This window comes from Panthera onca, chromosome C2 (genome assembly GCF_046562875.1).
Source record: "Panthera onca isolate mPanOnc1 chromosome C2, mPanOnc1 haplotype 2, whole genome shotgun sequence".
Taxonomy (NCBI): Eukaryota; Metazoa; Chordata; class Mammalia; order Carnivora; family Felidae; genus Panthera; species Panthera onca.
This window is the reverse complement of record NC_138347.1, coordinates 47,684,077-47,709,874: the sequence shown is the minus strand read 5'-3', so window position 1 is coordinate 47,709,874 and position 25,798 is coordinate 47,684,077. Positions and strand designations below refer to the sequence as shown.

At 35.8% G+C, this 25,798-nt stretch overlaps 2 protein-coding genes and 1 long non-coding RNA gene across 6 annotated transcripts in view; 2 read left to right on the top strand and 1 right to left on the bottom strand.

Moving 5' to 3' along the window:
- CMSS1 (cms1 ribosomal small subunit homolog) overlaps nucleotides 1-25,798 on the bottom strand; it is a 383,687-nt gene that overhangs the window by 278,607 nt on the left and 79,282 nt on the right. The gene's annotated exons all lie outside the window — the stretch shown is intronic.
- The window catches only part of FILIP1L (filamin A interacting protein 1 like), a 305,075-nt gene that overhangs the window by 205,921 nt on the left and 73,356 nt on the right, over nucleotides 1-25,798 (top strand). The window lies entirely within an intron of this gene.
- Nucleotides 15,175-21,562, top strand: LOC144617407 (uncharacterized). 2 transcript variants are annotated; one of them, XR_013557889.2, is made up of 3 exons: nucleotides 15,175-15,403; nucleotides 20,342-20,476; nucleotides 21,087-21,562. It is a non-coding gene; the product is annotated as an uncharacterized LOC144617407 (long non-coding RNA). The 2 variants fall into 2 exon arrangements; XR_013557890.2 differs by lacking the exon at nucleotides 15,175-15,403 and adding an exon at nucleotides 19,038-19,431.

Genomic DNA, 25,798 nt, shown 5'->3' with positions numbered 1-25,798 from the left:
GCTCCAGGCTCTGAGTTGCCAGCACAGAGCCTGAAGTGGGGCTCAAACCCGTGAACTGTAAGATCATGACCTGAGCTGAAGTCGGATGCTCAACCAGCTGAACCAACCAGCCACCCATGTATTTCCATTCTTAAAGGATATCTATATGTAGGTACACCCTATCACTTCTCAAATGTCACATATTCAAAACTGAACTTAGCATCATCTTTGTAAATCTAGGTCAATTTATGACCTTTCTATTCCTGTGAATGCTGCTACAAAGAATTGATCAATCAAATAACTGCAAAAAAAACCTACAAAGGTCTCTGAATCCTGAATTTAAGCTAGAAAAGACTTATCAAGACCAACCTTCTGATTTTTGAATTGAGAAAAGTGAGGCCCATTGAGTCCTAGCTAAGAAAGCACAAAATCTTGCTGCTAAATAGTAGTGGTGCCAGACCAGAAGCTAGCTCTCCTGATAACATATTTGGTGCTGTCCTCCCTAGAATCATTACTATATACTCGAGTTTTATGGTTGGTGTTGTGGGAGGTCCAGAAGAAATTTAAGACATAATAATAATATAGTTCAAAAGACAAGACACTCACAAATAATCTGTAAATGATTCAAAGAAGATTCAAGGGTTCATTCTGTGGTACTGACATTACTGTTGCAACAATATGGAAGGTCAGACAAAAAGAATACTAAGGACTATAATTATCTAACAGCCAGCACAGCCCTAGGAGAATGGAGGACTTACAGTAAGCACTGGATAAACACATCCTCCTGGCTTACAGCTACTAGTTTAAGAGCCCTTTAGAACAGGAAGCCAAAGACTGAATGTGGCAACCTTAAACTTCTGTTCCATCTGACTATAAAATACAAAGAGAAAGAAGAGTCATTACACCATGTCAAAATAGAAGTTTTGCCTCATAAATGGAAAGTAAGGTGGAACATTAGAATGAAACTGTATCTTGAATTTGCAACTTGCAGGTAAATTTTCCAGGCAAGTGTATTATTCTCTCATGAGAGGATAAAGCCAAAGAGTTTTGGCCAGCTATGAGGATGCAGATGCCTGGCATAGATCATGAGTAAATTAGAAGTAAACATCACTGCACAAAAAAGGTATTAGGAGTTAAAAAAAATATAGACTCTGGAGTTAGGATAACAAATCTGAGCCATGGTCCCATCTTCTCACTAGCTATTTGACCTTGAACAAAGTACTTAATCTATTTAATCTGTTTCACCATCCATTGAAAAATGATACGGATCTCAGAGGTCCTTGCAATTGCTAAACTATAAAATGCATATAAAGTGTTAAGTATGGTGTCTAACACACAAGAAGCACTCAGTAAGCATTAGCATCTTTCTTCAGATTTGCCTTTCTTTAAAGTATTTTATTTATATACTCAGTGCCACACTGGGCATTTTTTGGATTGCCAGGAAGGCATTTAATTAGACCCTGTACTGGGTGGTAAGGATGTGATGATGAACAGGAGCTTTCAAGGGGGCATACCCTTCAGTATAGGAGAGACAGATATGAAAACAAGTGCAATGTGTTGCAGGTATGATGACAACAGAGAATATAGAGAAGGCACAAAGGAGGATCATTCTCTAGGGCTGGTTATATCTTATTTCCTTCAGAGTAGGGGTATTGCTAAACGTCCTAATGATCTAACAATGTAACACTGAGCTGAGCACTATAGTGCTCAATGATTTTTTTTTTTTTTTCTTTTAAACCATGGAGACCTATTTCCCCCTTTTGGAAATCATTTTACTTAGAAAAAACAGAAACATTAATGCAACAGTTATTATAAAGAGCACAGCCTACCACGTATGCAAAATTAAGAATCATACAACATGGCAGTTTTTAAGTGCACTGAAAGATTCCATGGCTCCTCTGGTCTGCCAATGTCATAAGATCTCCACACTAATCACACCTTTTGGCCTAAAATGATTGTGAAAAATCAGATATTTCCACTATCACATTAGGGGGCCTACATTTGTTTTGTTTTGTTCACAGTTCCTCCTGTAGGGTCCAGAGCATGGAGAAGTGAAAGAAATGATCCTAAAAGGGGATTTTAACTTTCTCAATTTGTACTTTGTACAGTTTTTGTATCCTATTTCTATTCACTCAGAAAAACATCACGAACATTCTCCTAAATCACCAACTCCTCCTCTGTACCATAATTTTTAAGAGTATGAATTCTAATGTATCATACAGATATAATTTATTTAACAAATTCCCTATTGTGGGCATTTAGATCCCTTCCACTTTTTCACTAATATAAGGAACACTATGATGAGCAGCCTCATACTCCAATTCTTACACCTTCGTAATTGTAGCCTTAGAATAATAAATCCTTACATGTGGGTCAAAAGTTATGAACCGTTTAAGGATTTTAAAAACTGTAGCTAATTTGTGCTCTACAAATAGATTATTTATACTATTACTAGCAATGAAGGAAAGTACCCATTTCTTAGTTTATAATTTTGCCTGGGACTAATCTTGAATCTGACCTCATTTTAAACATGATATGATGTTAAAAAGTATGTAAAGTGGATGTTAGTAACATGATTCAGACTTTCCCACTGACTTGGGTTGGGCTTTTATTTTAGAGATGTGTTATTTCTGAAGAAAAAAAAAATCTAACATATCATTAAAAACATAATCCTAACATTTTCTTGAAAGAGTATTTTGCTGTTGTCAATGTAATTTCACTATATTTCCTCTTCCCTATCAAATTCAGATTCTGATGGCCTAGCATCATTGATCTTCCAAAGACTGCTTCTGTTTCTTCTCTAAAAGGTCTGAACCCTCCTCTCTCCATACAATCCCATACCAATTAGAGTCCAAATCCAGGATGCTAGCTCACCTTTCTCACCACATGACAGATTCAACAATAGTTTATTACACTTACAGCACGTGCCTTATATGGTCCTGACAATTTTGATTTGTTTAACACCGCAGAATCTAAAATTCACTTTGTCAAATTCTGCCTCTAAAAATTCAGTTGATTTGTTGGAGTGTGTGAGAATTTCAAACCAATTTTTCTAATCTAACTCAATTTCTACTTGTCAATTCTCACTTCCTCACGTTTCCTATTTATCGTGCACATACATTTATGCCCACAGAATTTTCCCATTTATTTCAATGAATTTCCCAGTAGCAGCTTAAAATATCTGAGATGCCTGGAGAACTGGTCATTTGTGTATCTTCAGAAGATGTTTCAGAACAAACACGTTAGCAAAATTTAGGAGGATGAGTATGTGTTTTCTTAAAAATAAGTAATTTCCAATTTACACTTTTGTCACTTTATATCATGCATTTTTTTTTTGTTGTTTTGTTTTGAGTAACAATGACATTCAAGGCATGTGATGCCATAATAAACACTGGAATACATATACTAAAGGAAAAATACAGGAAAAAGAGAATCACATGTGGCTGCCACAACACTAGTTAGTGAACATATCCTTCAAAGATATCAGAGATCTCAAAATTGAATATTTACCAGTGGTGTCAACAGTGAGCACTCAATATAAATGGTAATTAAAAAGAAAACAAACATTTCCCTGTGGAGCACATCTGTCATTTGCTTTATGTCAAATTACTCCTTTTCTAAATAGATTTGTTGACTAATCAAAACTCAAGCTAAACATCTCCTCAAGAACATACCAGTTGTTCTATAGCCATACTCTCAAACATGATTGCACTGAGCTGTTAGGACAGATTTAGATTAAATGAATGGTCTTTTTATGTGTTTATTTGCGGAGACACAGATGGAGAACTCCCGTGGCTTCTTCATGCAGAAGAATTCAGTGGCTTATTCTCACCACTGCTTTGAAGGCTAAAATTTTTATCAATAAACAAAGTAAGAGGCACAGAATAACAAAAATGTTAGAAGAAAAAAAAATCACTCCTTAGTGTTCATGTGTGTTGAATTCTAAGTGAGTCATGCCTCAATAATAACAAAGCAGAGCAAATCAGATAAAACTTCATCCCCAAAAACCTCTGGATGGCAGGAACTGAATTCTAAACTGGAAGAGTTTAATCCTGAAACATGCTTCCCTGTCTCCTTTAAATAGGCCTGTATTTTTTCAGACAGATTTTATTGTGTTTGTTAGGGAAACATGTAGCACAGTCACTTAGTTCCCACTTTCAGCTCCAGAAAGAAACCTCAGGAATCCAAGGAGATTTGTGGTTTCATAACAAACTTCTCTTGCACCATGGCTTAGTCCTCATAACCCACCGAACCATGCAAAGGATCCAAAAAAAGTTGGTAAGTTTCTTTGTGCTTCAGATATATATCAAAGATGAGGATGTGAGGGAAGTACAAACATACAAACAGATAATTCAGATGAATCCTTACTCCAAAATATTTCAGAAATAACGCTCAAATTCTGCTTTTATTAAATTGATGGTAGCCCATTCAGACTTCCTTATAGATGCTACATTCACTAATAATTATTTTCATCTAAAATATATCTGAAACATAAAAGGGCAAGGCAGGGGCAGCCTTCAACCTCAAATGCCTTCAGGGGCCAGCAGGGTAAGGTAAATGAGAGGAGCAGGCTGGACCTCTGCAATAGGGAATGGTGGAGATTTTGAAAACCTGTGAGGGGCAAGTCCATCTAGTCAGAATAATCATTTCAGTATCACCAGTAAAGAGGAAACAGGCCCTACAACATAGCTGATCCAGAAATGGAGAAGCCAGACTGGTGAAGTCCAGCTCTGAAGAACAGGATATGTGTGACGAGCAAAGAGGACAGATATTCTTTGGACCCTGTAACAGAAGATGTGTACTGAATAAGAGGATAAGCACTGGACACAATACTAGGAAGTGCAGACGAGATGAACAAGCCTGTTTATCATGGCTTCTTGTTTGTCTTCTCTTCCCCACTTCTCTTCCACACTCACACACTTGTATGTAAGCTCCACAAGAGCAGACACACCTTGTTTTGTTTATCTCTGTAGCCCTAGCACCTCACAGAGAATGCCCAGTTGGTATTTACAGGATAAGTAAATGTATAACTCTCTTCAAGCATAGTCACTAACATGAGCACTGTAATTGGTAGTAGCAGCTATAGGGACTTCAAAGGAGCTGTTGGTTTTAGTGAAGACCTCTCCCTAAAGGTCCCTTACTCTTTGATGGCAAGAATAGAAATGTTGTTCTTCTTTGTGCTTCTAAATGTTTTTATATTGATCCAAAGATATGAACTTCCTTCCACCTTTTCTACATTGCTGAATGAGTACAGAAACATTACATTTCTTCAAAATCAAATATATATATACAAATGTATGTAAATATATATATATATATATATATATATATATATATATATATATATAAACACAATAAAATGACAACACAGGGATGTAACCAGCAAAATCAATACTGTGAGAATTCCATGTAAGAAGTGACCTAGTTCCATTAATAAATAATGTGAATAATGTGCAAGGGTAAAATACCAAGGGGAAATTTCTAAGTTAAAAGAAATTTAGGCATTTCCATAAAGTGCAGTGCAAGATCTTATTTGAATCTTGATTTGAAGACACTATAGAAAGGGGTGGAGAAAAACAGGAAAATGTGAACACTGTAATATTTCACAATATGAAGGAATTATTTCTAATATGTATTAATGGTGTTGTGATGTATATTTTAAAAAATCCTTATCTTTCAGAAATATAGTCTGAAAATATTTTTAAAAGAAATGATAGAATGTTTGGAATTTGCTTCAGAATAGTGTATGTAGTGGGGAGCATAATGAAGGGGAGGAAAAAGTAATTTCCCCTCTATCCTTCTGCGTTCTTGGCTGAGACCCCTGTAATGAAAGATAGATTAAAAAGAGAAAAACAAAACTGAAGTTTATTAACATGTATACCTCATGTATATACATGGGAAATACCCAGGGAAAATGAGTAACTCTGCAAGAGGACTTAAGCTAGCACCTTAAATACCATCATCAGCTAAAAAAGAAAGACAGGTGGGATGGGGGAGGGGCAGCTAGTTATGGGAAGTTACCAGAAGTTGGAGCCTTCTCCACTGATAAGATTCTCTTGTGATTTACTCATCCTTCTCTTGCTGGTACTGAGAGGGAGATACCCTTACAAATAGAGTTCCTCCATAAATGTAAATTTCTCTTACAAAAGATTAACTCTACTCTTATTTTCAGAACTTCTGCATCTGCTGTTTCTCAAAATAATTAACTCAAAATAATCCTTATGCCAAAGAGGCAATATTTTGGAGTGGTATATTCTGCTACCCTTCAGCAGGGTGGTACAGAAGAAACAAGACTGGCTAAGAGTTGATAATTATTGAAGCTGCATGAGGAACACATGGGGGTTTATTATCCTATGATCTCTCCTTTTATATAAGTGTTTGAAATAACTAAAAAAAAAAAAATAAGTGAATAATAACACTTGAAAACAGAAAATTTAAATGAACAGAAAAGTATAAAATGAAAATTAAAACTTTCCTTTCATTTCACTTCCTACTCCCCAAAGTAATCCACAGTTAACAGCTTCCTGTGCATTTTTCTAAAAAAATCATTGTAAGCCTACATCAGCAATTCATGAAAGAGACCATACTATATTCTTCTACCTTTTTTTTAAGTGGCTGCATATTATTTCATTTTATAGATGCAGTTCATTTAGCCAGGCCCCATTTATAGGCTTTAGATCATATATATATATATATATATATATATATATATATATATTTTTTTTTTTTTTTTTTTTTTTTTTTTTAAACTATTAAACATTGTCAGGGAATTGGTTCTCAATGACTTCAGATGACTCTTAATTCCAATTTTCTTTCAGAAATAAGTTAGCCATTGGTAACTTTATGTTTTTTGCTCTTTGCATAATGAGGAACGAAAACCCGCAAGGAAGGAAGTCTTTATGCAGACCCTGAAGACATCACAGAAGACTGTAGTGACGATGGGAGGAGGCGGACAGCACTGAGACACTTCCAGAGTCAGGTTTATAGATCCCACCCATGTACTTGTTAGCACCTTCCTCAGAGGCCTGCAGATCTCTTAGCAGAACAGGGCTGTAAAAGCAGCAGAAGCAGGGATTTGATCCAAGAGCAGCAGTTCCTGCAGTTCAAATGAAATTTATACTTATCTGCAGCAGTCACTTGATGAAGTGAACAAAATGACCCCTGAGGAATCAAAGTAGCACAATTCTAAAAGCAAAGAGGACATATGCTTTCTTTATGTTTCCCCAAACAAGGGATGATGCTTATTTTGGACAGGGTACTGCCATTGAGGTGAACAAGACATTATCCATGAACTCCATATTGCCACCAGATATTTTCTAGAGAATCAGAAATAAAGCAAAATAAAAGGTATATTATTATGAACTTGCCAGTTACTGTCCATCTACGGCCACTTTTTTCTTTCAGAGAAAATTATATAGATAACTTTTTTCTTTTCTAAACTACTCTAAATTTTATAGTAAGACTATAGATCTCAACAGATAGTAATTTTGATATGCTAATGTAGTTAATAGATGAAATAAAGTTTGTCTTCAAAATATCAAATTAAGATACCCAGGCACAGATAAAATAGCTAACGTACAATCCTACAAAATAAAATCAATGCTTTGCCTTTTAGGAAAGATAAACAATCTCCACATATCTTTTGCTTTGGAAATTAAACTAATACAATGATAATACTAATGATAATAACTGGATCCTAAGAAATCTACTAAAACTAATAAATAAGCTCAGCATAGCTGCAGTATACAAGATCAATATACCAAAATCATTGGTATTTCTATACAGTAGCAATGAGCAAACAAAAAATTAAATTAAGAAAACAATTCCACTGGGGTGCCTGGGTGGCTCAGTCGGTTAAGTGTCCGACTTCGGCTTAGGTCATGATCTCATGGTTCCTGAGTTCAAGCCCCGCATTGAGCTCTGTGCTGACAGCTCAGAGCCTGGAGCCTGCTTCAGATTCTGTCTCCCTCTCTCTCTCTGCCCCTCCCCAGCTTGCTCTCTCTCTCTCTCTCTCTCTCTCTTTCAAAAATAAATAAAAACATTAAAAAAAAAAAAGAAAACAATTCCATTTATAATAGCAGCAAAAAGAAAAAAAACACTTGGGAATAAATTAAACGAAAGAAGCTTAAGACTTGCACTTTGGAACCTACAAAACAACGTTGACAGAAGTTAAAGAAGACCTAATAAATGGCAAGACATCCCATGTTTATGGACCAAAACACTTAATATTGTACAAATGGTAATAATATCTGCCAAATTGATCTAGAGATTCAACACAATCTCTGTCAAGTTGTATCCTTTCAGTTTGTTCAGCCATAAGAAAGATAAAACTATTAATGATAATGGATGTTTCTCATGAGATATAGGTTAGCTATTTTCTTAAAACTTTATAAAGTAAGATCCTTTAATGCCAGCTCATACTCAGGAACCAAAGGATAGAGACTTAGAAATAGGCATCTGGGTATATCCCAAGGGGAAATGATCAAAGGCAAATGATTATCTGTCGGGGGGGGGGGGGGGGGAGGAGAAAGAGTATTTTTGTTCTAGATGAGAAAAAAGAAAAAAGGGGTTATCTGTCATCCATTAATTCACTCACTAACATCCATTTAACCTAACACTATGCATGACACTTAGAACGGTGGGGGGGGCGGGAAGAATAACATGCAGATCATGTCTTTGAGGCCCCAGTAGAAAACAGTAGTAGCATGAGGCAATTAAATGTGGCTGCAACTGAAGCATATACAGAGTGCTCACAGATCCCATAGATGGATTGATTAGTTCTTCATGGAGGGAATGGGAAGGCATCCCAGCCCTAGGGGGGCTTTAGCTTGATGGCTGAGTAACACTCTAACAGGCAGAGAAGAGGGGAAAGTTTATTCTAGGCAGAAAATTGCACGCATAAGTACAAAGGAATGAAAAGACAAGTTTGTAGAATTAAGTCCCTGTCGAGGATGAGTAGGTTAGGGCTAGACTGTGCAGACTGTGTGCCACTACCCCAGGCTTCCTCTTTATCTTGAGCCCAAGAGAAATGTGTTGTGCAGAAAGATCACAACTTGCCATCGGGAATTTGTCAGAGCACCTATAGCATACACAAAGCAGTGTGTTAGGTGTGTGTCTGGAGTCAAATTTGGAAAAAGCATAATAATAATAATAATAATAATAATAATAATAATAAATAATAGCAATAACAACAACAACAACAACCAGAAAACTACTATTATAAGCAAAACACCATAAGGGATAAGACCTACAGAAGTACAATTTCCTGATAAAGACTTACTTCATAGCAAAATGGGATTGTACAAGTATGTGTTCATTTGGCTAGAGTAAATGGAAAAACTCATTCCATCCTAAATCCCAGAAAAGGAGGTGTGGGTGTGCAATATGCTACCTAATCTCTTTTGCCTGGCCTAAAATTAGTTAATTACAGCAACATGTGAACAAATGGCAATGAGATATAACTAACTGGAAAAGAGAAAGGAACAGGAGTGTCTATTTATTTTGACTGTACTCTCAACTCTGCCAAGACATTCCAATCTCCATCCCTTTGTCCTTGAAAAGAGCTACTCAGCAAACTTTACTTTCAGAGTATCATAGGCTTAGAGAATATCACTCTCTTTGGACATCTTTGGAATTTGCCTTCAAATGTACTGAGCAAATTGATAAAAAAAAAATAGCTTGAGTTCTATACTGATGTTTTAATCTTCAAAATGGGCAGAAATATTCTTGCTATCTACCTTCCTTGCACAAGGGCTAATTGAAAAGAATGTGAATAACTATTTGGGCAAAGAATTTGAGATCTAAGGATCAAAAGTGAAATGCAAACCCAATAAAATGTTTATTTACATATGGGGATAATATCTAGAATTGTAGAGCATTACCTTTATCAACCCAAGGGCTAATTACCAATATTTCCCAGATTATCTTTAACAATTATTTCCTTTAAGAGTTGGAAGGGGTGCCATTTGTGACGACATGGATGGACCTTGAGGGTATTATGCTAAGTGAAGTAAGTCAGACAGAGAAAGACAAATACCACTTGAGTCCATTTACACGTGGAATCCAAAACACGAAACAAACAAAACAAAACACAGAGTCATAGATATAGAGAACAGACTGATGGTCAAGGATTGGAGGGTAAATGGATGACGGGGATCAAGAAGTATGAACTCCCAGTTATAAAGTAAGTACATCATGCATATGTAATATACAGCATGAAGGAATATGGCCAATAATATTGTATTAACTTTGTACTGTGATGGGCGGTAACTAGATTTATTAAAGTTACCATTTTGCAATGTATACAAAAGTTAAAACACTATGTTGTACACCTGAAACTAATATAACATTGTATGTTAATTATACTTCAATAAAAAAGTAAATAGACAAATTAGGGAAGAAGACCTAAGTTCAAAGTCAACTGACTGACAGTGGCACAGGGTATTGGATATAGTAGTAGGCCTATGCCACCTCACAGTACCTAACAACTGTGAAGACATGTGTTTATTTTGAAAGCTCTCAGTGATAGGAAGATTTATTAGAGAAATGAAACACTTCACCTCTAAAAGCTCACAGAACTCTGTTTTTGTTGCATTAGTCTCGCCAGGAGAATTCTGAATGTGTTTGCATTCTATCAGTCCACAGTGTGAGTCAGCCTGTCCCAAACCGGTTTTCTAACCAGAAAACTGAGAAGTTTGATGACACATTTAGGTAAACATGCTCACTGGATGAAGTTATTTAAAATTTTATACCTTTTTAATCCTCTCTAAGCCTCTGAAATCCATACAGGTTTTTAGAGAAGATTTAGGTTCATATGAGTCAAAGAGTAGAAATTATATGTAAACCAACTCTATGTAAGAACTCCATGAGTTCTGAATAACTAAGAATGTCTAATACCTGAAAGAGCAAAGAGGGTAACCTGACCCCAAAATGAAGCCCTTAACTAGTCAACCTTATTTCTAATTGAAATTTCAGCTCTAAATACTCTTCTTGCCCCGAGAACTGAAATTTCTCATCCATTCCGGTCAGATGAGGACAGCTCTTTGTTGATAAAGATAAATGAACTCTGACTGTGAAGGGCTCACTGAAGTGTTAAACTTGTAGACCATTGACTCTCATCCCCTACTTTCTAAGCAATTTGAGAATTCAATAGTCAGTGGAATGCAAATATAATCAAATTGTGGCAAAGTACAAGTCAGAGTTATTCAAATTAAGTAGAACTGATAGCAGCTATAAGTTATTATAAGAGCTAACTAAAATTTACAGTATTATGGACTTTTCAATCCATGCAGATGAAAGGCATACAACACATGGAGGCAAAGGTCTTTTTTTGACACCCTATTCTTAGTGATAGTATTACTTCTTTATGCAAAGAAGACTCTTCAAGGGAATCCACCCATTCTCTGGGCCTGTTAGACAGTTTTTAAAGAGTTTCTGCTTTACCTAAAAGAAATCTTGCCCCTGTCATGAAAGAGTATTTCTGCTCCAAAATTTAACTTTTCATTATTTACTGTTACCTTTTGGAGTAAATTCATAACAAATAACTGAGGTACAAGGGAGTGGCTCTAAAACCTTTGGGATACCATGACTCTCCCTATTCCCAGTTCCTCCCTCCTGCCCCAAGGATTCCACATCACTCTTCCTTGAATACATGAAACACAACACACATCAAAACTCAGTTTACTTTGTTGGTAGCACCACCAAATCCTAGCTCAGATTACCTCAGTTCCATTCTCTGACACTGAAGCACACAAAAAAATTTTAATAAGAGACCAGAACTTGAAAGGTGGTTCTCAGCATTTGTCTTACCCACAGTCTCAATTCCAGTCCCTAAATTATGACATTTTAACTATCTAATTGTTTGAGAAATGCTGCAATAGAACATTCAGTTCTTAACATTTCAGGTAAGCACCTCTTTGTAATACCCTCCCAGCACTCACAGGTACAAACACGGAGTAACAGTTCCTCAAATGAAAAAAAAAAAAAAGCATATAATGGCTACTCGGTAAATTATTAAGGAAAAGGAAGTGGGGTCAGAGTAATCCCACACAGAATTTTAATTAAACACCTAAAACAAAGAACTCATTAAGAGAACGATCACACACACCCACACACAACATGAATCCTTTCTTTGTAGAGACAGTAGATTCTATTTTGTACATTCTAAACAAAAACAATACAAAGAAAGATCTCTTATAGAGAATTTGATAATTAGTAATAATAATATTAGCAATGATAGTTACCTGGTTTTACCATTTTACCTGAATGTTTACTATAGAACACTGTACTAAGCATATCAAATGGATGATCTCATTTAATTCTCATGACATTCTTTTAAAGTAGGTACTGTTACGGTCCGCATAATATTCAGATAATCAAACCGAACCTTGAAGATACTATGTAACTTTCCCAAAGTTATTGATAGTAACTATAGAGAAGAATTAGGACTCTTGAATCTGAGCTCTTGATACTTCTCCACTGATTTCCCAAATTAAGTAAGTTATCATTAGAGTTGCCAGGGAACTATTTAAAAATGCAGATTTCTGGCCCCAATCCCAAACATACTGAATCAGAATCTCCAAATGTAGCATTTGAAGGTAGGAACACAACGGCATCTCAAATATGGTTCAAATGTTCTTTTAAGATGCCAAGAGAACCCGAGTGAGGCCAGTTGTCACATAGTTGTCTAAGTCAAATCATTTGCTTCAAATAGAAAACAGCATCGCTTTTTCCATGTGAGCCTCTTCTCACTATATAGCAGTCAAAAGGACCTGTGTGTTGAAAGGTCAAATGAGGTCATGGTCACACTATGTCAGCAATTAGGACCAAGATACCCAGGTGCATGAGCTGTGTTACAGAAGATGAAAGTGATACAGCACAGTAAATCTGCTGATTCAGAACTGCTTAGTCAGAACCTCACTGCAGAGAAGGCACAGAACCAATGTGGAAATAGAACTTCTCAAGCTACATTCACGCATGACTAGATCAACAGTTCTTAATATTAAAAATGCAGTTTAAGCTTCTGAAAAATTAACTTATCATCTAGTTTATTTATTAATTTATTATTAATTTATTTCAAAATGCTTACCCAGTACCTATCATGTGCAAAGCAGTAGACCAAAAAATGTTCCCTGTCCTCAGGGGCAGAAAACATTCAGGCAGTGGGGAAAAAAAGGTGAATACTAATTAGGGGATCAGGAATAGCTTGAAGGAAAAGGTAGCATCTGAGCTACCTTTTTATTGAAATAATTTTAAGTATTATTTAAATAAATGTAAATGAGTTCTGTTCCAAGGGACCATCCAGAATGTTGTCTTCATCTACATGATCAGAGCTGCAACCCTATTATGTGTATGTTACAGTACACTAGGGGGCAGTTGGTGGTGAAGAGGGTGGAGGGAAGGGTAAAATACATGAAAGGTATCTTGCTTTCAAGTTGAAGATTACCATCTCTTCTATTTATATTCCATTGATCCAATCCAAACTCAACATAGCCACTTCCCAATACAGGGCAAGCTAGAAATGACTGGCTGAACAGCCATATATGTCCAGGAAGAAAGAGCCAATTGACATTTTAAAGACAACCAACAGCCTGCCACAACCTTAGTGCCAACCACTTAACCTCTCCAAGCTTTAGTTTATCTTCATAATCTTGAAGAAGGTAAAGATTTCTTGAAAAGGATAGAAAAAGCAACAAGCATGAAAGATTAATAAACTGTACCTTATTAAAATTAATAACTTCTGTTAATCAAAAATACAACGATAATCAGATGAAAAGGCAAGCCACAGATATGGAGAAGATATCTGCATATGTATAACCAACAAAAGACTGACACTCAGGATATATAAAGAACTCTAAATCAATTAAAAAAAAATGACTGACAGTCCAATATAAAAAAGGAAAAGAATTAAGAGATATTTCATGAAAGAGGATATCCAAATAAGCATCTGAAAAGAAAGTTCAATATTATTTATTAATCATCAGACAAAAGCAAATTAAAACTATAATGAGATACCACTACAACCCTACCAAAAGGGCTAAAACTAAGAGGAGAATATCAGGTGTTGATGAGTAAGTGGACCAAGTGGAACTTGCCTATATTTCTGATAGCAATATAAAATTCCATTTATCTGAAGTTGAATTTCCATTAATATGAGAATCCATTCAGATGAAGTTCAAAACAGACATAATTAATCTATGGTAATAGAGGTCAAAATGGTAGTTGCCTCCTGGGAAGAAAGTAGTTACCAATTGGAAGGTGGCACACAGGAAGTCTGCTGAGAAGTTGGACACATTCTATATTCTGGTCTGGATAGAGTTTACACAGGTATATACCTATATAAAAACTCATCTATGTGTATACTTAATGTTTGTGCACATTACTAAATATAAATTATATCTCAATAAAAGAGAAAAATGGAAAGATAATGCTTAGAAGCTGTAAAATGAGGTATGTTACACAATCTGAAGATGCAAAAGGTATAAACGACCGGACTCAATAAGTCTTAAAATAATAACTCTTTTTTTTTATTTTGTTTTTTCAATATATGAAGTTTATTGTCAAATTGGTTTCCATACAACACCCAGTGCTCATCCCAAAAGGTGCCCTCCTCAATACCCATCACCCACCCTCCCCTCCCAAACTCCACACCCGAAAAACAAATAACCCAGTGAAGAAATGGGCAGAAAACATGAATAGACACTTCTCTAAAGAAGACATCCGGATGGCCAACAGGCACATGAAAGGATGCTCAACGTCGCTCCTCATCAGGGAAATACAAATCAAAACCACACTCAGATATCACCTCACGCCAGTCAGAGTGGTTAAAATAATAACTCTTAAAAAATAATAACTCTTAAAAGTCTGGGTGACAAGAAGATTGGTCCTAATAACAGCAATTAAAAGACTGGGAGAGGCAGCTTTGGAATGCTGTGCTTGAGAAAATGGTGAGACATCTAGAAGTAACTGCACAGGCTAGAGAGAAGTCAGACAAGCAGTGGCTAACGATAAAGATGTGGAATTGTAGCGTAGAGAGGAAAGTTGAAACTGTAGGAATAGATTAGAGTGCCAAGGAGGAAGTAGTATAGAAAGCAAAGGGCTGGATTGTCTGGGCAAAGGTTTGCATTTAGAGAATGAGAAAAGGAGAATAAGCTATCAAGGAAATTAGAAAAGAAGCAGAATACGATATAGAAAAAGAATTTGGGAGAGTTCAGTGTCTTGGAAACCAAAGAGAAAATTTCAAGGGGTGAGTAAGCAGGTAGCTGTGTTAAGTGGGATAATGAAGTCACAGAGGAAGCTAAAGGATGAAGTATAATAGAATATAGCCTGTTGGATCTGATGATGAAGTCACCAATGACCTCTGAAAGTAACAATTCCATCAGAATGGCAGGTGATGAAACCAGATTTCAAGGATCCAAAGAGGGTGGTGAGTACTGAGTATGATAGTATTCTTTCAAGAAGCTTGTCAGAGACTGAGAGGGAAGAGAGAGGGTGGTCACTTGTAGAAAAAATGAAATGGAGGGAAATGAGCCAACTGAGACAGAGGACACTAGAATAACAAGAGGATGAGTACTACCAAGTTCCAAAGAAGACAAGTGGGCATGGGAGGCAAGGAGGAGGTAGTCATTACAGACAGTGATGGGACTTAAAATAAGCCTGAATTTCAGGTTGACTGAGAAGCAATGAGCAGCCATAAAGACAGAAAAAAAAATGCAAAAGAAAAGTAAGAAAAACCTTTAGGCTTCCAAGGTTGTAACAGAAAGATGTCAAACTAACAAAAAATAATGTTTGGGAGGCTCTTTGACCTCATGTTAATGGGATATCCTATTTTAAAGGAGCATGTTAAATATCTTTTTAAAGATTCTATTTTAATTTGTTCATTGAAAAAACAATGCCAAAAAAACTGCCCTGATATAGAAACGGAATACATTTTTACTAGGCAGGTTCTACTACTTAAAGTAGTTATAAATATTTGATTGCAAAGCAGTTTTTCTGTCACTACTGAAAGATCTACTCCAAGATTAGGAACAAAATACTAGCAAATGATGGAAATAACAAAATAACCACATTGCAATGGTGAAACAATCTAGTCTATGGTCCTTACAGACCTTTGTTTATAGTGAGAATAAAAACGACACACTTATCACTAAGAGCAACAATAACAAAAACATTCAGCACACTCACTGCTGCCAGAAATGTAAAGTGGTTGTATGAAAAGTGGGCAATTCAAACAAGGTAAATGAATTAAGGCCCACTCAGATTCTAAAGTAGGAGCATTTGCTTAGAAAAACAAGATGCATATCTCAGTAGTTACTTTTCCTGGCTGAAGATCTTGCTTAACTTAATTAGCTTGGGCTTGTTTCTATTACTTGAAGTCATCCTTTTCTATTACCAAATGAAGAGTTTTTCATTTAGGACAAATTAGTACAAGCAAATGAAGCAGCAGGGGACTATAGTTTTATCATTTCATTGTTTCAGCCTGGGAAATAAGAAAGCAGCATTGCATAGTTTTCTGTGTGAAGCATCTTAGTAAAAACAGAAACAAATACTTTTTTGGGTCAGGTCACTGATCCAATCAAACCAGGGTCCCTGTCCCTGAGAGTGGCAGCCAAGGAAGCCATGCTGGGGCCTATGAAGATGAAACCCTAAAAGATAAGTTACCCTTCATAGCCAATTTTGGATTTCTTCCATAAGTCTATCAAATTCTTCTAAACCTATTTCTTTTATGGCCCACCCAAACAATATTTCAAATGCTTTAAAACATGCACATGTGTAAATACACACACACACACACACACACACACACATACACACACACACACACACACGAGTGTTTACTATATGCCAGCTACTATTTTAAGTGCTTTTCACCTAATCCTTAATTTTCATAACATCGCTACAAAATAGGTCCTACTATTAGCAGCACTTAACAGATGAAGGAGCTGAGGCTGGGGAAGATAAATAACATGCTTAATGGCAAGAGCTAGATATGGGCAGGAAGATAAACAGAATGCAGCAGTTTGACCAGTTTATCCTATATATTATTTTTTTTAGAAAGAATTTTTAGGTTTATTTTTTTATTTTGAGAGAGTGTGTGCATGCAAATAGGGGAGGGGCAGAGAGAGAGAGGGAGAGAGAGAACCCCAAGCAGACTGATGCCAGGCGCAGTCTCATGAACCATGAAATCATGACCTGAGCAGAGATCAAGAATTGGATGCTTAACCAATTATGTCACCCAGATACCCCTGAACTATAGTTTTCAAATCCAACTTGAATTACCATTCTTCACACCATTTTCCATCTCAAAACAGGCTGAAAGCTAGATACTTATGTATCAGGATAACTTCATTAGGGATGATATCTATCACCATGTTACAGAATCACTCTGAAGTCATTTAATTTTCATTACCTTTTTCCATGTTCTTTCATGGAACTGCATCTGAAGAAATTGATTCTTATAGAATAAGAGATGAGTATGAGTAGAACATCAATTCAACAAGTATCTACTGAGCACCTATTCTTTCCCAGATGTGATACAAATGGTCTTAAGCAGCCCCATACTTTTGGTTGCCAGGAGACCATGTCCCCACCTGCCTACTCAAAAAGCGTCAGATGGTACTATGAATGTTTTGGTTACTACTACTAAGAGTTCATTATACTGATAAAGGTGTTTCTTAACAATATCCAATCTAATATATATATATATAGCCTAACATTGTAAATACCCTCATTACTTAGGAAGTTACTGAAAGCAAGCCAGTCATTTAAGTATTTTGTTCCTGAAAAATAAAATGTAGTTGAGCTTTTGAAAATGCTTATTTTTGAGACAGAAAGAGAGAGAGCGTGTGCACACGCATTAGCAGGGGAGGAGCAGAGAGAGAGAGGGAGACAGAGGACCTGTAGCAGGTTCTGTACTGTTAGCATAGATGCAGGGCTCGAACCCATGGACCATGAGATCATGACTTGAACCGAAATTGCCCAGGCACCCCAACACTGATTTTTAAAAGACTTCATACAGTACTGACAGACCATAGGGAATTATACGCTACTGTTTATGTTTTATTTGTTGGTATCATTATTATCAATAACACACAAAGTTTGTGTATCTGCTACATGCAAAACACTATGGTGAGCTCTACTGGGGACAAGATATATGGTTGTGCTTACAAGGAAACAAATGTATAAATCTTAAAATACATTTATATAATAACTATTCTTTAGCTTGTTGGAATCTGTGCTATTTATCAACAAGATAATGCAGACAAAAATATCTTTTCCATTAGCTATATCCTGTCCAGAGTTGAACAAAGAAAAAATCACTTGGCGGAGTGTAGAGTTAACACAAATTGTTTATCAAAAAGACTGAGCTTTGTTTGACTATTTAACTTTACAATACACACCGCTGGTACTGAAGCAGCATAAACTATGTAGTATCATTGTCAGCACAATTCACAGGTCTTGATGTGTAGTGAGTTTTCCCAAAGAACTTCTGGCTAATAGCCAAGCAAAAGTACATAATTTAAAACACTCAATCAATTTCATTCTGAGGCATTTTGTTTAGTGTTTAATAGCTTCCCCAGAGACAGGCAAATTACAAAAGCGCATTGTTTTGACATGAGCTAAAATGAGTCATCGCTCGTCACTACATTTTTGAGGATTTGGCATTAATCTTCTGAGATGATAAACCATAAACATTTGAAATAAATACCAATTTTCCTAAACAGTTTAGTAAAGTCAGGCTACTCTTCTCATTGGAGCAATAAACCGGTAACCCTAAAGGAAGGCACTACCCTATTCCTGCTTGTAGCCATTTTGCTTCTCCAAATTTTCAATAGCCATGTAGGGCTCCAAGACTATAACAATGCTAAAACTTACTTGATTAAAAAAAAAAAATGTGCATTTATTCTGAGAGTGACAGAGAGAGACAGAGAGAGTGCGTGTGCACAGGGCAGAGAGAATCCCAAGCAGGCTTCATGCTGTCAGTGCGGAGGCCGGCACAGGGCTTGATCTCAAGAACGGTGAGATGATGACCTGAGCCAAAATCAAGAGTCGGATGCTAAACCAACCTACTTGATTTTTTAAAAATAACAAATTAAAAGAATAATATATACAATTTAATCCCTGGGTGAATTGTGAATCCACTATCACCTGGAATTTCCAACCAGTATTTCTTGCATGCAAAGGAAACGATTCTCAACAAGAAACAATGCAAACTGGCTTGAATTTCAACTCCTGGATGCTCAAGGATCCAGAGCCTACTATTTCATGTCCTAACCCCTCAGGAGTGCTCTAGGGCTCACACCAATTTCATTTTCGTTTAGACAAATGGACTAAAACTGTGCTGAGTATATTAGAATCACCAGGAGAGCTTTTAAAAATTCTGATATCCAGCGTGCACCAATTAAGCCAGAATCTCTAAGACCTAAGCATCAAAAGTACTGGGAGCCTCCCCAGGTAATTCAATTGTGCAGCCCAGTTTGAGTACCAGTGCTTTAGACTTGTGCGGGAGAGCAGAAAGAGGGAGGGACAGGCAGTGATTAGCACTTTTGGTACTGTATGGTTGTTTCGATGAACATTAAGTAGGGAAAACAAGGTTGGACTAAATAACTGTAATGAAATTATAGCTTGTTTATCACAAAGAGTTAAGAGCATAGATTCTGGAGCCAAACTTCCTGGGTTTGAATCCTGGTTATTTATAAACTCTCAGACTTAAGTTCTTCATCTATTCAATGGGGATAACAGTAGTACCTATCTTATAGGTTGCTGTAAAGATCAAATGAATTAATCTATATACATATAAAGTGTTTAGAATAGTATTTCACTCACAGTAAATGCCAAGTATATATTTGCTGTTATTAATATCCTCATCATCACCATCTTTGTTTTTCATACCTCATTAACACAGATTCGAATTAAATGATCTCTCCTAAATCTAAGAATTGAATGGCTTTGATTTGAGTATTTAGTCAGGAATTTTAAGAATGACATCACCATTATATGGGTATAATATTTTTAATTTTTTAATTCATTAATTCTTTGAATATTTACGGAGTACCTCCTGTGTGCCAACACTGTTCTAGATGGGTGTTACATCCTAAATTTCCAAAAAGTTTTCATGCACATTTACATTTATTTCATCCTAAAATAATGTCAATTTGATTCTGACTATGGAGTTAGAGGGTTTCGAAGATCCAATACAAACAGGACACCATAGATGGCATCTTAGGAATGTATAATAAGAGCTAAGTAGTTGAATTCTTAGTATGTATAAGTGCTTCTTTAAGTACTTCCAGGCCACAACTCATTTAATACTCACAACAAGTAAATGAGCAAGGTACTTACTCCCATTATCCCTATTTTATAGATGAGGAAACAAAGGCACAGAGAGATTACGCAACTGGTGAATGGAGAGCTCAAGACCCAAGCAGGGAGTCTGACTCCAGAGCCTTGCTTATCATCCCTGGGATGTTAATGTGCACTGAGGAAACATGCCTTGAAGGTGGGCCATAGTGGAGTCACACTCAAGATGGAAGTAGGAGTACAAATTGTCCATTGTAGCAATTTCAGGAACAATTTCAGGAATTTCAGGTGCAGGAACAGTGCACCTTTAGTGTTATTCCTCACACTTTATCTTAGAAATATTTCGTTGAAGAATACAATAGGGACTGGGAAATTGCTAGAAAAGAAGCAACAGCAGTAATCACAACAGCTACCACACAGATTCCACAAATACCTGAACACTTTATATATAACAACTTCTAATTATTTTAGTTATACAGTCAACATAATTCACGGACAACTTCTTTGTAGAAAGAATTAGATGGAATATTTCCTGTATGATCTTAAAATATGTGATCTCCATTTTTAACACTAGGGCATCAGTAATGCTCATTAAAGCTAAAGGGATGTATCACGGTCAAAACTGTCCAAAACACCTACAAAGTGTACTAATTTGGTACCAGAAGCCAGCAATCTTCTTTTGAAAACTATAATCAAATGTTATGTTCAAAATAAAATTGAACAGACTTTTTATATGCTACAAAATAAAGATCAACGAACACCAGAAACTAGTTTCTCTCTCTTTTTAAATGTTTATTTACTTTTGAAAGAGAAAGAGCGCGAGCAAGAGAGGGGCAGAGAGAGAGGAGACACAGCATCTGCAGCAGGTTCCAAGCTCCAAACTGTCAGCACAGAGCCCAACACCGGGCTCAAACCGACAAGCAGTGAGATCATGACCTGAGCCGCAGTCAGACGCTTAAACGACTTGAGCCACCCGGGTGTCCCACTACTTTCTCTTAAATTGCTATTTTCAGATGGAAAAAACCAAGTTCCTCTAAATAAATGCACACATAATATCGCCATCTAATATAATCAAAGCACATCTACTGTAGCTGTCTCTAAGGCCCTAAATAAAAAGAGAAATTGATTATATTTTTTTCTTTATGTGTGTTCAGCCTTTTTCAAGTGATTTGAAATACCAACAGAAATCTGATCCTTTTTAATATTAACTCATCTTACAACAGAGTAGCTTTAAATGTACCTAACTTCTATGAGAGTTTCAGACTCAAAGCCTCAGACTCACTCTTCATGGAATATATCTCATTTAATTGTACCTTTTTCTGATATTCTTGTGTGATAGACAAAAACACATTAAAATAAAAAAACTACTAGGATGATGTGAAAAATGTACATAGATTTTTATGTATGAGTGTATGTATGTCAAAAGTCCATCTGTTATTAATTTATCACTACAAAAGAAAAATTTTGTTAGCTGACCTTTCTAGGTTTTCATTTTTAAAAGGAAAGATTTTGGAAAAAGATAAGATTAGACATAAAGAATCAGAGCAAACATAGCCTCCAGGCATTGTGTAATTCCATGTGAAATAATAGATTTGTAATATTTTTCATTCCATATACCCACAACACACCTCAAAAAATAATGCTATCTAATATGGAAATACAGCTTCTTTTTCTTAATAATCTTTTAAAAATGTTTAAATATGCAACAAAATAATAATAATGTATCACATCTAAACTCTCAAATAAGCAACATTTAAACCAAGACTGTTTTTGAGAGTCTGATAAATTAGACTAAGTCTATTTAGAAATACGTTTTGACGGCTAATTCAAGAAATAAAAAAAAAGAAAACAGAATATTAAATCAAATATTAATATGAGGAATCCATACTGGAGGTAGGATATCTTTTCTTAATACAGTCAGTCCTCAATTATTCAAGGTGATTAGGTTCAAGGAAAACTTCACTTAGTCATGAGCACTAGATATTTTCATGGTGGTATGTTTTGCCATATGCACTTAAGCAAAAAAATTTGACACATAATGGAGGAGGTGGGGGCTCTCTTACAATCCCATAATCCTCAACACTCATCCTGGATATCCTCCTTCTGGGCAAGATAGAATAAGAGAAGGTGATATGACAAGAAAATAGAAAACTAAATATCACCAGTTTAGAACCTCATCACCTCCCATCAGTCTCAGAAACAAAATTTTGTCTTCCTATCTTCTCTATTTAGATTTTCCCTCAAATATAGCATATCATTTTAGTACTCCATCAAAAGGTATCCACTGTCTTGGCGATAATATTAATCTTCAGATATTATAAATTATTCAAGATTTTTTAAAAAGTACAGAAAATCAAAATTTGGTTCAGACAAATGAACACAAATTAGTGGAGATATATAAAAGTAAACATGTGGTTGCCTTTTGTCCACTTTGTTTTACACTGTAAAAAGGTATAGAATAGTGGTCAGCAAACTTTTTCACAAAGGGCCAGGTGGTAAATATTTTAGGTTTTGCAGGCCAGATAGTCTTGCTGCAACTACTCAATTCTGCTGTTATAGCAGGAATGTAGCCCACATATTACAGATAATATGTAAACAAATGGATGTGGCTGTGTTCCAATTAAACTTTACAGACACTTAAAATTTAAATTTCAGGTAATTTTCACTATTTTGACATTTTTCAACTATTTAAAAATGTACAAACCATTCTTAGCTTGTGAGTAGTACAAAAATTGGTAGTGGGCAGGGTATAAAACTTTATCATGTCTTCATTCTGCCATGTCCTACTTTATTTTACATGTATATATACTGTTGACCCTTGAACAACTTGTGTTTAAACTGCGGAGGTCCACTTATATGTGGATATTTTTCCCAATAAATACAGTATGGTACTGAAAATATATTTTCTCTTCTTTATGATTTTCTCTCTTTCGTTTTTAAAGATTTTATTCTTAAGTAATTTCTACACCCAATGTGGGGCTCAAACTTACAACCCCGAGATCAGGAGTAGCACATTCCACTGACTAAACCAGCCAGTCGACTCCATGAGTTTTTTTAGTAACACTTTCTTTTCTAGCTTTACTGTAAGAATGCAGTATATAATACACATAACATAAACAGTATGTGTTAATCAATGTTTATGTTATCGATAAGGCTTCCCATCAACAGTAGACTATTAGTAGTTAAATTTGGGGGGAGTCAAAAGTTATATGTGGATTTTTGACTGTGCAGGCAGGTGCCCTAACCCTTGCCTTGTTCAAGGGTCAACTGTATAGTATATATAGAAATTTATACTATGTAGTATAGTATATAGACATTTCTGACTACAAATGAAACATTTTGTTTAGCTTAACTTTTTAGGTATCCATTTTTAAAGCATGAGACCAGACATAAAAAAGCATGCCAATTATGCCAATCATAATAAAGCAGGATATTGTGAGACAAGATACAGAATAGTTGGGTTTTACAGGATTGACACATGTTTAAATCATATTTGCAGATATATACATATTAATAAGTCATCAATTAATAAGTCCATTAATGTTCATGCTACCATTATTCATTGTCAAGTCCCAAATCAATAACACCAATTGATTTTTCCCCACAATCTGAACAACAAAAATCTTATTAGTTAACTAAATCTTAGAAACACAAATACTAATGATATTGTCATAATCATTTCTCAGCAAACAGAACAAAACAAAAATTTGTTCTGAGAAACAAATTATGTTTCTTTCCAACACTTGTCTCCAATATAACACTAAGCCATGATAAAGTTTTAAAGGCTGAAAACACATTTCCTAACTATTAACCTTGTATGACATACAACTGGAAATGGGCTTCAGGGCCTTTAGCATCCATTGATATTTTCTGTTAAGAAAATTATTTTTTCAAAGTAAATTGCTGTGCTTTCACAATGTGTAACAAAACATCAAACCTGTGCCCTTTAAGGTAACTTATGGAATCTTAACACATTGCAAGGGTTTACTTGCTATGGCAACAAGTGAATCATAAACATTGCCAATGTAGAATTTTTTAAAAGACAAGCATGCTTGAAGACGAAATTTGGGGCCCATTTCTCTGTTCTTTGCCCTTCAAAGTAATTGTTCTTAAGTGCTTCCCCACTTTTTGTTTTTACTACTTTAATAAAGGGTCCTATTTCCTGACTAGATTCTGTCTTCCCCCTTTGAGAACCTTTCTCTCAAGACCTCTGTATGGAGTTTCAATAGCTTAATGTGACAGCCATTCATGAAAAAAACAAAACAAACCTAGAAAATATATACATTCCACACACAGAAATGCTGTACTAATGGGGCATGCAGACTTTTTAAAGTAAAACAGCCCTTCTATAGAAGAGCATACCAATTATGTGGCTAACATTAGGGCAACAAATTTTCCCTTGCCTTCCTATTGCCATATGCCTGTCATTTTCTCCCTATAGTTTCCATTCACTGTTTCAAACATATGTTGCCACTTATTTGCCAGGAAAGAATCTCTGAACTACCCTTTATGTATGATGAAATGGCAGACGGAACGGAGCCAGAGAGAGCACCATTAGCAGTTATTCACACTTCTGTTTTCTCTTAACTTCCTGTTCTCTAAAGTATATTTCTCATACGCTGGGAGGGATGTGTAATCATAAAGACATCTGTGACTCATGGTTTAGAATATGGAACTGCAACAATTTACTATAGAAGCAAATGGTTCTCTCTTCTACTGAGCCGCATGCCTCCTCTACAAAAAGCCTATCTTAAAGCTTAAAGCTTTGTCAAACATAGGTGAGAGGCTCCTTTGTCAAACCTTCAGCAAATATCAGCATTCTTTCCTTTTCTAGCAATCACTGCTAGAGTTTACCCAACATTTAACCACATTCTTTTAACAAGGCACCTGTTCAATGGGCTCAGGTTGCTTGGGGATTGATTGCCCTGTGTCAAGTAAAGACCATGGAGATTAGTTAAGAGGAAGGGGTTTCCCACCAAAGATGAAAGAGATTTACGGAGATAAAATGTGGAAGTCTGGTGTTATACTATATTATATATTTTGTTATATACTAACAAAAAACAAATGCTTACTTCATTCTACACTGATTATCCTCTTTTGGCTTACTCAAACCCAACCATAGGTCAAGAAATATTGCCATGAATATTATGTTATTGTTGAACTAAATTCCTTAAACTATACCTGGCAGACACTACCAGGATCTTGGCCTCTTCTGGAAAAGGAGATGGCCCCAAATATAAGCTCTTGTCCATGAGCAGGAAGGAAATAGAGTATTTTGAAGAACCCACAAATATTACCAATCATGTTGCAGGATACATTAAAAAACAAAACAAAACAAAACAAAACAAAACCAAACAAAAAACTGCTGAGCAATAGCTCACTAAATCTATAAAGCCAACTGCAAAGCTACTTGAATTATGATTCATCCTTTATTTAAAGGGGAATGTTTTCAGCTTTTCCAGTCATGAACATGGGTAACTGCAAGTTGCCTAAAAGATCATGCTGTCATGCTTGAACCTGG